The sequence below is a fragment of the Vanacampus margaritifer genome, chromosome 8 (assembly GCF_051991255.1).
Source record: "Vanacampus margaritifer isolate UIUO_Vmar chromosome 8, RoL_Vmar_1.0, whole genome shotgun sequence".
Taxonomy (NCBI): domain Eukaryota; kingdom Metazoa; phylum Chordata; class Actinopteri; order Syngnathiformes; family Syngnathidae; genus Vanacampus; species Vanacampus margaritifer.
In genome coordinates, this window is record NC_135439.1 from 26052850 (window position 1) to 26066578 (window position 13729).

Genomic DNA, 13729 nt, shown 5'->3' on the forward strand with positions numbered 1-13729 from the left:
ACTCAAATTAGAATAAAACACAAGAGGTTGGAAAACTACCCGGGAGCAGAGACATGTGATGCAACCATAAAAGCAAAAATCATCTGACACAGGACGGGAGTTGGGAGCCGGCTGAAGAAGCCACAAACCACAACACTGGGTCTGAAAAGGCTGCCATTAATTCGGCCTGGCTCGAAACGGCTGGGCAAATCAAATTCATTTTTTTGCTGTGACATATTCTTCATGCGCGGCGGCACTCTTCGGTGCAGGAACAAAGTCCGTCCTCCTCCTCCTCCTCATAACATTCAAAATCATAAGTTATTAATCACTACTGTCTCTCTTCGTCGAGCCATGTTGAATTTACTTTGTTTCTGTCCACCTCTACTGTTTACTACTTGGCTTCTACACATCGCTTTTTGACGTCACGTCCGCTCTTCGCTGATTGATTCTTTCCACTGTCTGTCTGGTCAGGTTGGCCCCGCCTCAGAAATGCGCTTCATTGCGATTGTCCCCAGACTCACTCACTGGTAAAGCAATGAGCCTGGTTTCCAGGCTAACTACCGGTAAATCTAAAGATGGGTTTTATAAGAAAATTATACCGGATAATGATGTATATCATCATTATCTGAATCATGATTGTTCTTGAGACAAATCACATTCATCACATTGCATTTTAGGTACAATTTATGCATATTTTAAAGAATAATTTCAGTGATACAAGTAAAATGAAAAGGTGATATAAAATAGCATTCAAAAAGAGACAAAAGACATTTGTAGAAAGGAATGGGGCAGATAAGCAGAAAAAATTCCCTGTGAGGCCCAGGAGCCTTGGGTGAGGTTAGCCGAAGGGCACCCATCTGGCTGTGTGGTTTTTGATTGGCACATAGTTAAACAGTGATGCAGTTTGACAAAATTCAAACAGTGCTTATGAAAAGATAACATAAACACACTAGTCACTCGAAGCTCAGCGTTCACCTGCATGTGTCACCTTGCAGTCTGAGTGAAAGGCCACTGCTAATGAGCAATGCTTCTCTGGGCTCTTGGATTAGGGTGTTTATAAGTGAATCACTGTCAGATAAAGGCTATGTTTATAAATTGTGTTAATATTTGGAGCTATATTTTTAAAAGAATTATCTCCTTAGAGCACACTGTCTTAAATGGGGCACTCTGTCTCTTATTTTGCACCACCATGTATTGACGTGTGAAAACGTAGTATGCACTTAAGTTACAATAACATAATGGCTGAAAGATTTTTTACAGTGAAAATAACTTTACAAAGCCTAATTCATTCACTTACTTCACATCAGTATTAAAATCCCGAAATGTTTTCCTTTTTAGATTAAAACATCTTATTTTGAGAAAGTCACTTAACACACATTTACGCAATTGCCAAATATATCAACACAGTAAAAAATTGCGCAGAAGGTCAGTGAAACAATTCATTGGGAGCCAAGGCGAAGAAAAGTTGTCATGCACAATGACAAAATATGTTTCTCTAGCGCCATCTACAGTGTAAAAACAACGTATGATCTAGGGATATTAAAATTGTCACAGATGTACAAGAAAGTCCATTGCGTCTATACTGTATGCTAAAATGTAAAGGAAGTGAGCTATGTGGTAGCCGTGGCTCAGGGTGTAGAGACCGTCGTTCAGTAACCAGAAGGTCGGCTGTTCGATTCCCGCTCTCCCCAAGTCATGTGTTGTTGTGTAATTGGGCAAGACACTTCGCACACATTCCCTCCAGTGCTACTCATACTGGTGTATTGGTGGTCGGTTGGAGGGGCTGTAGGCACGCTTCTGTCAGCCTGCCCCAGGGCAGCTGTGGATACTTAATTAGCTTACTGCCACCATAGTGTGAGTGCATGAATAAAGTATTCATTCCATTGTAAAGCACCTTTGAGTATCTAGAAAAGCACTATATAAATCCGATGCATTATAATTATCTATGAATTTCTGAATGTCCAATTTTGACACATTTATTGCCCTCTTGTTCTAGAGGAATCATTCGATTGACTTCAAACTTGGGCTACATGTACCATCTGCAGAGATGGGAAGTAACAAAGTACAACTACTTTTTTTCAGTACTTTGTACTTTCCTGAGCATTTATTTCTTAGACTACTTTTTACTTTTATCCATTACATTCTAACTTGATTATCTGTACTTTTTACTAAATACATTTTCAAAACAAGGTCATTACTTTTGTTTTAAATGTATGAAAACAATTAAAATAATAGAGCTGCAAGAAGAAGCAGGCGTCAATGATTTCTGGCTCCATGAATCATATGAAGCATTACACCCTGTCCCCTACACCTTGTGATTGGCTCTACGTCAAGCTATGACATGACGTGCAATTGGCTGGAATAGGAAGACACATCCACTGAAAATACTTCTTACATTTACTCAAGTACATTTCAGAGCTTGTACTTTTTTACTTTTACTTGAATAAATATTTGAGTGAGTACTTTTACTTTGACGAAAGTTGTTGTTTTTAGACAAGTAATTGTACTTTTACTCAAGTAGAGAATGTCAGTATTTTTCTAATCTCTGACCATCGCAAAACCTGGGACAACAACTGGGCAAAAGCTTGAGTTTTTAAATACTATATGACGGGGCGGGGCATCAAAATTTGCATTTTATATTTGCTTTGCCACAAACGAGAAAATTTTTAACTCACAGAAGATACTTGTTCCCAAAAATCCCAAACTTCACGTTATGTTAATAGTCACCACCTGAAGGCTACTATATGACAGTATTTTGTTATACATATAGTGCTACTATATATAGCTGACAAGAAATGTATATTTTTGTTTACATTTTCATCTACCGCGCCGAGCCCGTTGAAGGGATCCAATTGAAATTTTGTCAGAAAAGCCTTGAGATGTTGATCTTGTCTCAGATCGAATAGCATGACTTTTCGGAAAAGTCAAGGCCATTATAGTGGTGACAATAAAAGCTGCTATAACTTCAAAAAGGTGAGGTTATCATATCCTACTCAAAATTTCACATATGTCTCAACATAAAAAAACTCATGAAACTTTGCACACACATCAGGCCTGTCAAAGTAAGAAATAATTGAATAGTTTGTTGTGATTTTTTTTAATGACTCAGTAAGGCCCCCTACAGCTTTTCAACATAGCAACCTGGGTTGCATGTTTCACTTATAACTAAGAAAAACTGGAGGCAAATGAAATAGCCCAAGACCTACAAAAAAGTTTCTGGCTATGCGTTGTCGTCAATCAATCAATCCATCCATCCATCCATCCATCCATCCATCCATCCATCCATCCATCCACCATCCATTACCTGAAACGCTTATCCTCACGAGGGCCTCAAGTCAAAAGTATTTATACAGCCCTTAGTCTATATTCGAGTCTAATGGCATCCCCTCAACTTTATAACAAAAGGGAAAGGAAAAACTCAAGAGGAAAAAAAAAATCAGGTGAAAAATAAGAAACCTTGAGAAGTGCACTGAAATGGGTGATCGAACATGCGTGAAAACTCAGGAAATTTTTAATATACACCAGGACCCAAACTCCATATGTAAACATTTACATTATAGAGCCATTTAAAAAAAAATCAAATTTGAATCTGCTAGTACCCCAATGGGCAAGTACCACAAAGTGGCCTGCGCTAAGACGGCCCTATATAGCTGCTCACAACTCTAGTTAGGGCCCGAGCAGCTAAAGTGGTTGTGAAGTTGCTTAAAACAGTAGTCTTAACATTATGTGTATTTTAAAGAATATCCTGTATATATTTTTATGTTTTTATATTATCAACTGTTGTTTAGAGGCGCTGCTCAACCTTCTCTAATGTTTTGTATTTTTCTATGACGTATGAAAACAGAAACTTAACCATGATTTGTATGAAACGAAACTTAACTGTAATAAAAGCGACGAGGTGGCCGGGGGAGGAGAGAGTCGGAAGGAGCCGAGCGTGAGTTAAGGTCTCGCGCCTCCTCTCCTCTCCCAGCCGCGGTTGCAATAAAACAAAGCAACAGCTTCTGCCTCCTTTTTCCTTGGTGCACGGTCAGTAACTAAGGGGTATCTGTAATATCAGACCCAACATTTAATTGGTGCCGAAACCCGGGACCTGCATCTGGACGGACGACCGCCGCCGAACCGAGGACACCGAGAATCTGTCGACAGCGTCTCCCCTTGCGTGACGGGTCTCGTCGCTCCCGCCACGGCCGTTCGCCCGGACACCGGGTCCTGCGAACCAGACCGGCACCGAGGACTAACAGGTATTATGCTGTTTAATTATCACGATTTACACAGAAGTTTGAAAAAGGAACACTAAATATACTGAAGAAGTAAGAGAAAAATAGAAAAGTGGGGAGTAAAAGAAAAGCGCTTGGGCGTTGGCCCGTGAAGAAGAGAAAAAAACCCATGGTATATATGATCCGGGCATCAAAGGGATCACGGTTTTATTAGATGAGATCCAAAATACTTTTATTGACTAGTTTTTAACTTGTTAAAAAAAAGTGTCGTTTTCGGGTGCCCGGGTAGAGGAAATTAAACGTTGCCGTAAATACGTAATAATTTACACCTCCCCACTCATTGTTTACCAAAATATCTGTGTTCAATATAACTAAGATTTATTAGGTCAGAACAGAACTGACTGCGATTAAAAATAATCGCCTAAAACACAAATCATGGTTTTAAATTAGAAAGTGGTGCACCACAGAAAAGACTAAGTGTGTGTGTTTGTGTGTGAGTTTTTGTGTGTGTGTGCTTGTGTGTGTGTGTGTGTGTGTGTGTGTGTGTGTGTGGGTGTGTACTTTATGTGTGTTTTTGAGATAAGGTTAGAAGGGAGTAACTGCTGCCCGCTCGGGAGTAGAAACAATGGGCCAGTCATTGAGAAAAGAAATAGAACAACACCAGGATGTTAAATTTATTGCAAGCTTTGACGCTAATGCGTGCAAGTATCTGGAATCCTGGGTGACCAAGTATGATTTTAACCCGTCTTTGAGAGATGTCAGGAACAAAGAGGAAGTTAAGAAAAGTTTAGTGGAGAAAAGAGCAAAGAAGATTAAAAAGGGAAAGAATGTAGAAAAATTGGAAGCACAACTACGTGCTGTTGAAGTGTGGATAAAACAGTGTAAAATGAGGGCAGAAAGCATTTTGGAAAGTGAGAAAAGAAAAAAGGAAAAGCCAGAAAGAAATATGTACCAGATGAAGATAAGACCAACGGAAGAAACCGGCGCCAGACGAAGAGACAACGGAAATGCACCGGCTGAAGTGCGACAGCAAAATGATCCAGAAGAGGAAGTAAACGTCAACCAACAGTGGGAACCGCCTACCCCGTCTACCTCCTCCCCAAACTCCATCTCCACGAGTTTTGGGGACGGAGCCTCCCCTCCTATTGGAAGCCGTACAAGATCAAACAAACCAACAGCAGACGTCCTGGCTGCAACAACAAAATTATACCCAGACATTCAGCAGGTGGCAGCATATCCCATGGTAGCTGTAGCCAACCCAACTTATGGAATGCCAAATCCTGGTCAACCTGCTCATCCACAGACCTTGCTGCTCTATCGCCCATGGACCGAAGAAGAAAAAGTAGCCACATGCGCATCAGTTCCTCCCATTGAAGATAACGTTGAAAAATGGGCAGCTGCAATTTGAGAACTACATGGATCCTATCACCTCAATGGCAATGAATTACTAAGCGTCCTACGTCTGACCGCAGGACATCGAGTCGGAAGATTCCAAGGAGCCTTTGCTCCAGCCAACCAACGAGGCCAAGTCTACCAACCAGGCCAAGAACTAGACAACGCCCTAAATACTCTTTTAGAAAGAGCCATCGCAGTGTTCAAGAAACCACCTGATTTAACTAAAGTCCGCCAATGCCGCCAAGAACCTGAAGAAAGCGCACAAAAATATGTGGACCGCCTCCAAGACGTACTGAAACTACATGGTGGCATCGAAGAAAGCACTGAGGCACAAAGCACATACCAAACATTACTGCGGGCAACATTCCTGGATGGACTAGTGGACGGTACAGTCAATTTTATCAAGAAACATTACCACACCTGGAGAACTGCCCCGGTGAATGATCTCGTAGCTTGGGCCTCACACGCTGAAGACCTAAAAAGACAAAAAGCGCAATCATCAGTCTTCAATGCCATGCACACATTTTTTCAACATGCCTCTCCTCCACCTTCTGGACCAATTCACTACCAAAACCAACCCAATCGGGGTAGAGGACGTGGACGCGGAAGAGGAAGAGGCCAACCAGCCACCAGACAGGATGTGTGCTACAATTGTGGCAAGTACGGCCACTTCGCTCGAGATTGCCGCTCCAAACAAAAAATTGAGACCCCAAAATCTGACCACTGGGATCCAACCGAATGACGCGAGCAGGAAAGGTCAAGTGATGAAAACCCTGATGACACCAGAACGATCGTCGAGGTGCTTGACCTGACAGTCCTGTTTAGCCAGATGTCCTCTATTGACCCAGCAGTAAGAAAACTAGGCTTAGGGCCATTTACTACAACATTGAAATTCATTGTGGATTCAGGAGCACAATCCTCCGTGATCACTGATCTACCAACAGGTGTCAAATTGTCAAAAAGCACAATAATGGTCATAGGAGTGGGAGGTAGACCAGCCATCCATTACTTTACCGAACCACTGACCATTATTGATGAAGACGGAACAGAATACCCAGATCAAACTTTCGTTTACGTGCCTCGTTGTCCTGAAAACCTCATCGGACGAGATTTGATAAAAGCCATGAGCCTTGTATTAATGGTCGAAGGCTCTAGCATGGTCATGACAAAAAGAGGACAAGAAACACCAATGCAGATGTTAGTACTAGAAGGAAAAGACAAACCACGCCCATTCTACAGTCTGGATCCGATCCCAAAAGGTCCAACGTCAGTAACAAACAATCTGCAACAGATGCCAGAACAAATCCTACCAAATTCAAATTGGGTGCCCCAAACCACGTACCCACTTCACTCCACCATCCGCTTCGCCCCGAACAAAGAGGACAGAGACTTCTTTGATCAATGGTCCCGATTGACAACCATGCGGGCCCAAATAAAAGACCTAATTTGGGACGAACAGGCAGGATGGATGGCAGCCACAGTAATCTTTCCAGATTACATATATGCATTAACCACATATGAAGGCTTTGGCATTCCCTTCCACATTTCACTGGCAAAACCAACAGGCTGGAGATGGAAGGACATAGGATCAAAAATAAGAGATGTAACATGGTCCGAACAACGACTTCCGTGGACTCCATGTCAAGATGGAAGATTTAAACGCATCATGTCATCAGGAAACGTGGTCTGGAGGAAAAAACTAAACTGGGTGACAACATTTGTCCCCAGCACCCACCTAAGTACATGACATCCGGAGGAAACCACGATCCTGGCACTAAAAGACGCCATGGATCAAATACCACCTCAGCTGTGGTCAGCGTCAAAAACCGATGTGGGCCTAATGACCACAGCCACAGAAGTAACAATTGAACCAAGAACAAACTATCGCCCACGAATCAATCAATACCCACTCAAACCTGATGCCAAAGAAGGAATCACACCAGTAATCATGAACATGGTAAAAGCTGGAGTGCTCATAGAAGCCCCCAAGGTAACTTGTAACACTCCAATCTTTCCAGTAAAGAAAGCAGACACCACGACCTGGCGAATGGTCCACGACTTAAGAGCCGTAAATCAGGCAGTAAAACAGAGAGCCCCCTGCGTCCCCGACCCCCACACTCTACTCAATGCGCTGAAGCCACAACAGAAATGGTTCACAGTAATTGATCTAAGCAACGCCTTCTTTTCCATCCCATTGCACGAGTCTGCCCGTCATTGTTTTGGTTTCACCTTTAATCAAAAGAAGTACACCTATACGAGACTACCCCAAGGCTATGCAGAGAGCCCCACCATTTTCTCTCCAGAAATCAACAACTGTCTGAGCCTCCATGAACACAGTGAAACCACTCAAATCTTGATTTACGTAGATGACATTCTCATCGCCAGTCCAACCAAAGAAGAAAATCAAGAAGAAGCAGTGAAACTGTGTCAACACCTGGCAAAGACAGGAAACAAAGCCTCACTGACCAAACTACAGTGGACTCAGACCGAAGTAGTTTTCTTAGGTCACATCATATCGGCAGAAGGAAGAAAACTAACCTCTGATCGGAAACAAGCTATCCTTGATGCCCCCAAACCAAAGACCAAAAGACAGATGATGGCCTTCCTAGGCCTAGTGAACTTTTGCCGTCTATGGGTTCTGGACTTCGCCGAAATAACGCAACCACTGGTGGATTTAATTTACCAAGAAGACATCGCCCTGGCCGATCCCATCACATGGACGAAAATAGCTAATGACAAGTTCAATCAGATAAAACAGACCATCACAAGCACAGGCCCCTTGGGCCTACCCGACTACAAGAAACTGTTTACCCAAACAGTGGACTGCAAAGACGGATTCATGACATCCGTCCTACTCCAACAACATGGTACACAAATGCGACCAGTGGCCTACTACTCAAAGAAACTTGATGCTGTCGCCAGAGCCCTGCCCCAGTGTGTCCAAGCAGTGTGTGCCGCAGCAATGGCTGTACAAGCATCCGCCGAATTGGTGTTGTTCCATCCCACCACTCTACTAGTAACACACTCAGTAGATGTTCTTTTGACTCAAACAAAGATGTCATTTCTCTCACCAGCAAGACATCTTGGCCTAACAGCTGTACTGTTGTCCCAACCCCATCTTACCATCAAGAGATGCAGCACTCTCAATCCTGCAAGTCTCCTCCCAGTGGAGACAGATGGGACACCACACAGTTGCACAGAAGCCACCGAGGAAATCTGCAAACCAAGAAGAGATTTGTTAGACACACCCTTACAAGAAGGAGAAGCAGTGTTTGTAGATGGTTCCTCAAGCAAAGATGAACTAGGCAACACCAACACAGGCTATGCAGTGGTCACACAACAAAAGACACTGAAGAGCGGACGATTAATAGGAAATCTGTCAGCACAAGCAGCAGAACTCATCGCGCTAACAGAAGCATGTAAATTATTCAAAGACAAAGCAGTAACAATTTGGACCGACAGCCAATATGCCCACTCGACATTGCACATCTTTGCCGCCATGTGGGCTCGACGAGGAATGAAAACATCAACAGGAAAACCTGTTCAACACACCAAATTACTCACTGACCTTTTGGCCGCTGTACTGCTACCCTCCAAAATAGCAGTATGCAAATGCAAAGCTCACACCTCAGCAAAAGACGCCGTTTCTGTAGGAAATGCAAAAGCAGATTTGGCAGCCAAGCAAGCAGGCCAAGACAAAACAAAGATCGTCATGCTCGCCAACCACAAAGAAACACAACAACACAACAACATTCCAAAACAAGTACTAATTGACATGCAAAACAACGCTCCAGACAAAGAAAAAACACTATGGAAAATGATGAACATTGAACTCACCCCAGAAGGCCTCTACCACAAAGAAGACCGACCAGTCATCCCCCGCAGTCTGTTCCACGCAGTAGCCACATTGAGTCATGGGAAGTCCCATGTCTCAACAGGAGGGATCATATCTATGGTAGAACAGACAATGACAATACCACAGGGCTTACAAACCTATTTTAAAACTTTTTGTAGGTCATGTATGGTGTGTTGTCGTCACAATGCTCAGGGAAACTTAAGACCACAGAGAGGGAAATGCCCAGTGGGCTCCTACCCATTTGAAGTTTTACACATGGACTTTATTGAACTACACAAAAGTGGTCAGCACAAGTACTGTTTAGTGTTAGTAGACTCACTAACTAAATGGGTTGAACTTGTTCCTTCAAAACATCCAAACGCCCTCACAGTAGCTAAAGCTATTTGTAAACACATAATACCAGAACATGGCATTCCACAAGTCTTGTGGAGTGATAACGGTAGCCATTTTGTAAATACCATTGTTGACAATATGGGCATTCACTTAGGGATCACCCTAAAAAATCATTGTGCATATCACCCACAGAGCGCAGGCTTAGTTGAACGGACCAACGGTACTATTAAACTAAGACTCAAAAAGACCATGGAAGAAACCAAAAAACCATGGCCTGAGTGTTTATCTCTAGTAAAAACTTACATGAGAATAACGCCAAACCCACAAGGGATCACGCCCTTTGAGGCAGTAACAGGCAGACCCTTTGTGCTCCCCTTATGGGAAAATCAGCCATTGTCAGACAAAACAGGAGAGGCAGATCCACTGACTAAATGGTTATGTGACTTGTTTAAAGAACGGACTGTGTCAAGAGCAAATGATCTGCCCTCTACTTCTCTTCCTCCTGCACAGGAAACGGTGACCCCGGGTGACCTGGTGTTGGTGAAGGTGATAAAAAGGAAAACATGGTCGAGCCCACGCTGGGACGGCCCATTCGTTGTTCTCCTGACCACACCCACCGCTCTCAAAATCGCTGAGAGAGAGACGTGGATCCACCAGAGTCACTGCAAAAAGGTCACCGAACTCAGATAAGGGATTACCCCCTGATTCTTGTCAAAAAGAAGAAGAACAAAGGAGAAGATGACCCTTTTTCAGACATTGTTTGGACTTTGATCATTATAATGTTTATCTTATTATGTGTTATTTGTTCCTGCTGTATTGTCCCAATGTCTAAGAGATTAGTCGCCCGTATGTTCGTGGCCCAGATGTATCAATATAACTTACTACGTGTAGAGGATTATGTTGACACTGTGGAGACCGACACAAAAGTGTGACCCTCATCTTATTGTGTTTTCCTAACTTCAAATTCAGTTCCATTCTCAGACCAAGAGGTTCTCGTCACCGTGCGGTGGGGGAGTTATGGAATTTTTCCCTTTAAGTTAAGGGTTTTCGCCATTTCCTGAGAATGGTTCAAATGTTGTGAATCTATTAATGAAGTAATACTGAGAAAACTTAATTGTTTTAGTATTTACTGATGTCCTTTTAAATCCACAACAGGAGGGAATGTGAAGTTGCTTAAAACAGTAGTCTTAACATTATGTGTATTTTAAAGAATATCCTGTATATATTTTTATGTTTTTATATTATCAACTGTTGTTTAGAGGCGCTGCTCAACCTTCTCTAATGTTTTGTATTTTTCTATGACGTATGAAAACAGAAACTTAACCATGATTTGTATGAAACGAAACTTAACTGTAATAAAAGCGACGAGGTGGCCGGGGGAGGAGAGAGTCGGAATGAGCCGAGCGTGAGTTAAGGTCTCGCGCCTCCTCTCCTCTCCCAGCCGCGGTTGCAATAAAACAAAGCAACAGCTTCTGCCTCCTTTTTCCTTGGTGCACGGTCAGTAACTAAGGGGATCTGTAATATCAGACCCAACAGTGGTGAATAATTCTGTGAGAACAGAATTAATTGCAGCATCCATTCGTCCATATTAGGTTAGTATGTTTCTTACGTTGTCGGCGCTTCCTGGTTTCGTCATACGTACATATCCCGCCCCCAAACACAATGTTGTTCTGTAATTGGTTGATTTTCAGTGGTTTGGATCGGTGAAAATCAACGGGCTCGATACAAGATGTATTCTCGGGAGTTTGTGAACTCACAAATACTGCAGAGCAAGCTTTGCGACCGCTGTGACATTCCTATTATTTTTTAAAGGATTATTAGGGCCCGAGCAGCAACCACTGTCCCCGTTGTCCATCCATCCATTATCTGCCGCTTATCCGGTGTTGGATCACAAAGGCAGCAGCTATAGCAGGGAAGCCCAGACTTCCCTCTTCCCAGCCACTTTAACCAGCTCCTCCGGCGCGATCTCAAGGCCAGCCGAAAAACATCTCTCTCCAGTGTGTCCTGGGTCATCCCCGGGGCCTCCTGCTAGTTGGACATGCCTGGAACAAGACCTATTCAATTTTTTACTTTTTTCATCAAACATGCAAACTGATACTATTCCCATTCTCCAAGGTCTGAATTAACTAAACATTAAACACATGAACACCTGTATAAATGTATAAACTTTAACTAATTTTAATGCACAAACAAGTGGGACACTGCCAAAAATCAACTTGTTAGTCTGATTACACTGCACTGACACATATTGCATAAGAAACTGTCAGGTAGGAGGTCAATACATTGTAAGTTGTTCAATGTGGCTTTCTTGAAACTGTCAATTTTTCCCCTGTGGTACTCCACAACTTGTGGTAAGCAGCTTCTTTGCTCTGGGTGAAATGTGAGCTGTGTCGCGAAGTCACTCATCAGGTTCACACCTTTCTTTTCCACATCATTGGTCACTTTCACTGACCACTTGCTAACTTGCTAACGTCAAAGTTAATGACTGTTTTCTGAGTTGTTACTACGGTTACCATTTGTATCATGCAATGTACAAGAATAAAAACAAAATTGTCCAACAATAACAATAGATGTTTACAAATTATACATTCTGTGATGTGTGTAATGAGTATTTTTTTTAACCTTTCTTAATTGCAATGTAGCAACATAAATATTATGTGGTTATTAAACATATTTCGATAAATTGCAGGTGGTGCATCCAGCAGCATTGAGAGACCTGTGAGCAAGAAAGGTGATTCCCCTCCCCCCTGCTCTCCCTCCACTTCACACTGCAGCAATTTTTTTCATGCTGCATTTTTTCTCTCCACTTCACTGCAGCAATTTTTCTTTTTATGCTGCTTTTTTTTTTTTTTTACAGACGCTGCATCAAGTAGCAGTGGGGCTGTTGATGGCTGGACGCCGACTGGTTGGAATCCTGCAAAAGTCCCATTCAGGGCACTTGGACTAGAATAAGATGGCGGATTTCCTCGAGCTGTTCCTGATTGATGAGCTTCTTGAACATATTGTTCAAGAATTAAACAAGTTTGACCACAATTTTTTGGGTAACACAAGCCAGTAGTCTGTCACACAGCTAGGTGATTTGGTGCCCTAGGCGAAAGTGTAGATTCTAGGCCCCGGTAGAAAATAAATAAATAAATAAATATATTTTATTATCATTATTCCGACTAGATATAGTCTGACTCGCCTCCACACACGGCTTGGGTTCTGGTACCAATCCTCTTGAGAGGGGCTGGACCCTCTTCCACTCTGGAGTTGCCCACGGTGAGAGGCGCAGAGCAGGTGTGGGCATACTCATTGTCCCCTGGCTAGGCACCTGTACGTTGGGGTTTACCCTGGTGAATAAGAGGGTAGCCTCCCTCCGCCTTCGGGTGGGGGGACAGGTCCTGACTGTTGTTTGTGCTTATGCACCGAACAGCAGCTCAGAGTACCCACCCTTTCTGGAGTCCTTGGAGGGTGTGCTGGAGAGCGCTCCCCCTGGGGACTCCCTCGTTCTGCTGGGGGACTTCAACGCTCACGTGGGTAATGACAGTGAGACCTGGAGGGGCGTGATTGGGAGGAATGGCCCCCCCGAGCGGTGTTTTATTATTGGACTTCTGTGCTCGCCACGGACTGACCATAATGAACACCATGTTCAAGCACAAGGGTGTCCATATATGTGCACTTGGCACCAGGACACCCTAGGTCGCAGTTCGATGATTGACTTTGTAGTCGTGTCATCGGATTTGCGGCTGTATGTGTTGGACACTCGGGTTAAGAGGCGGAGCTGTCAACTGATCACCACTTGGTGGTGTGTTGGCTCCGATGGCGGGGTAAGATCCCGGTCCGACCACGCAGGCCCAAACGTATTGTGAGGGTCTGGCAGAATCCCCTGTCAGAAAGAATTTCAACGCCCATCTCCGGGGCAGACCTTCTCCATTGTCCCAGGGGAGGCGGGGGACATTGAGTCCGA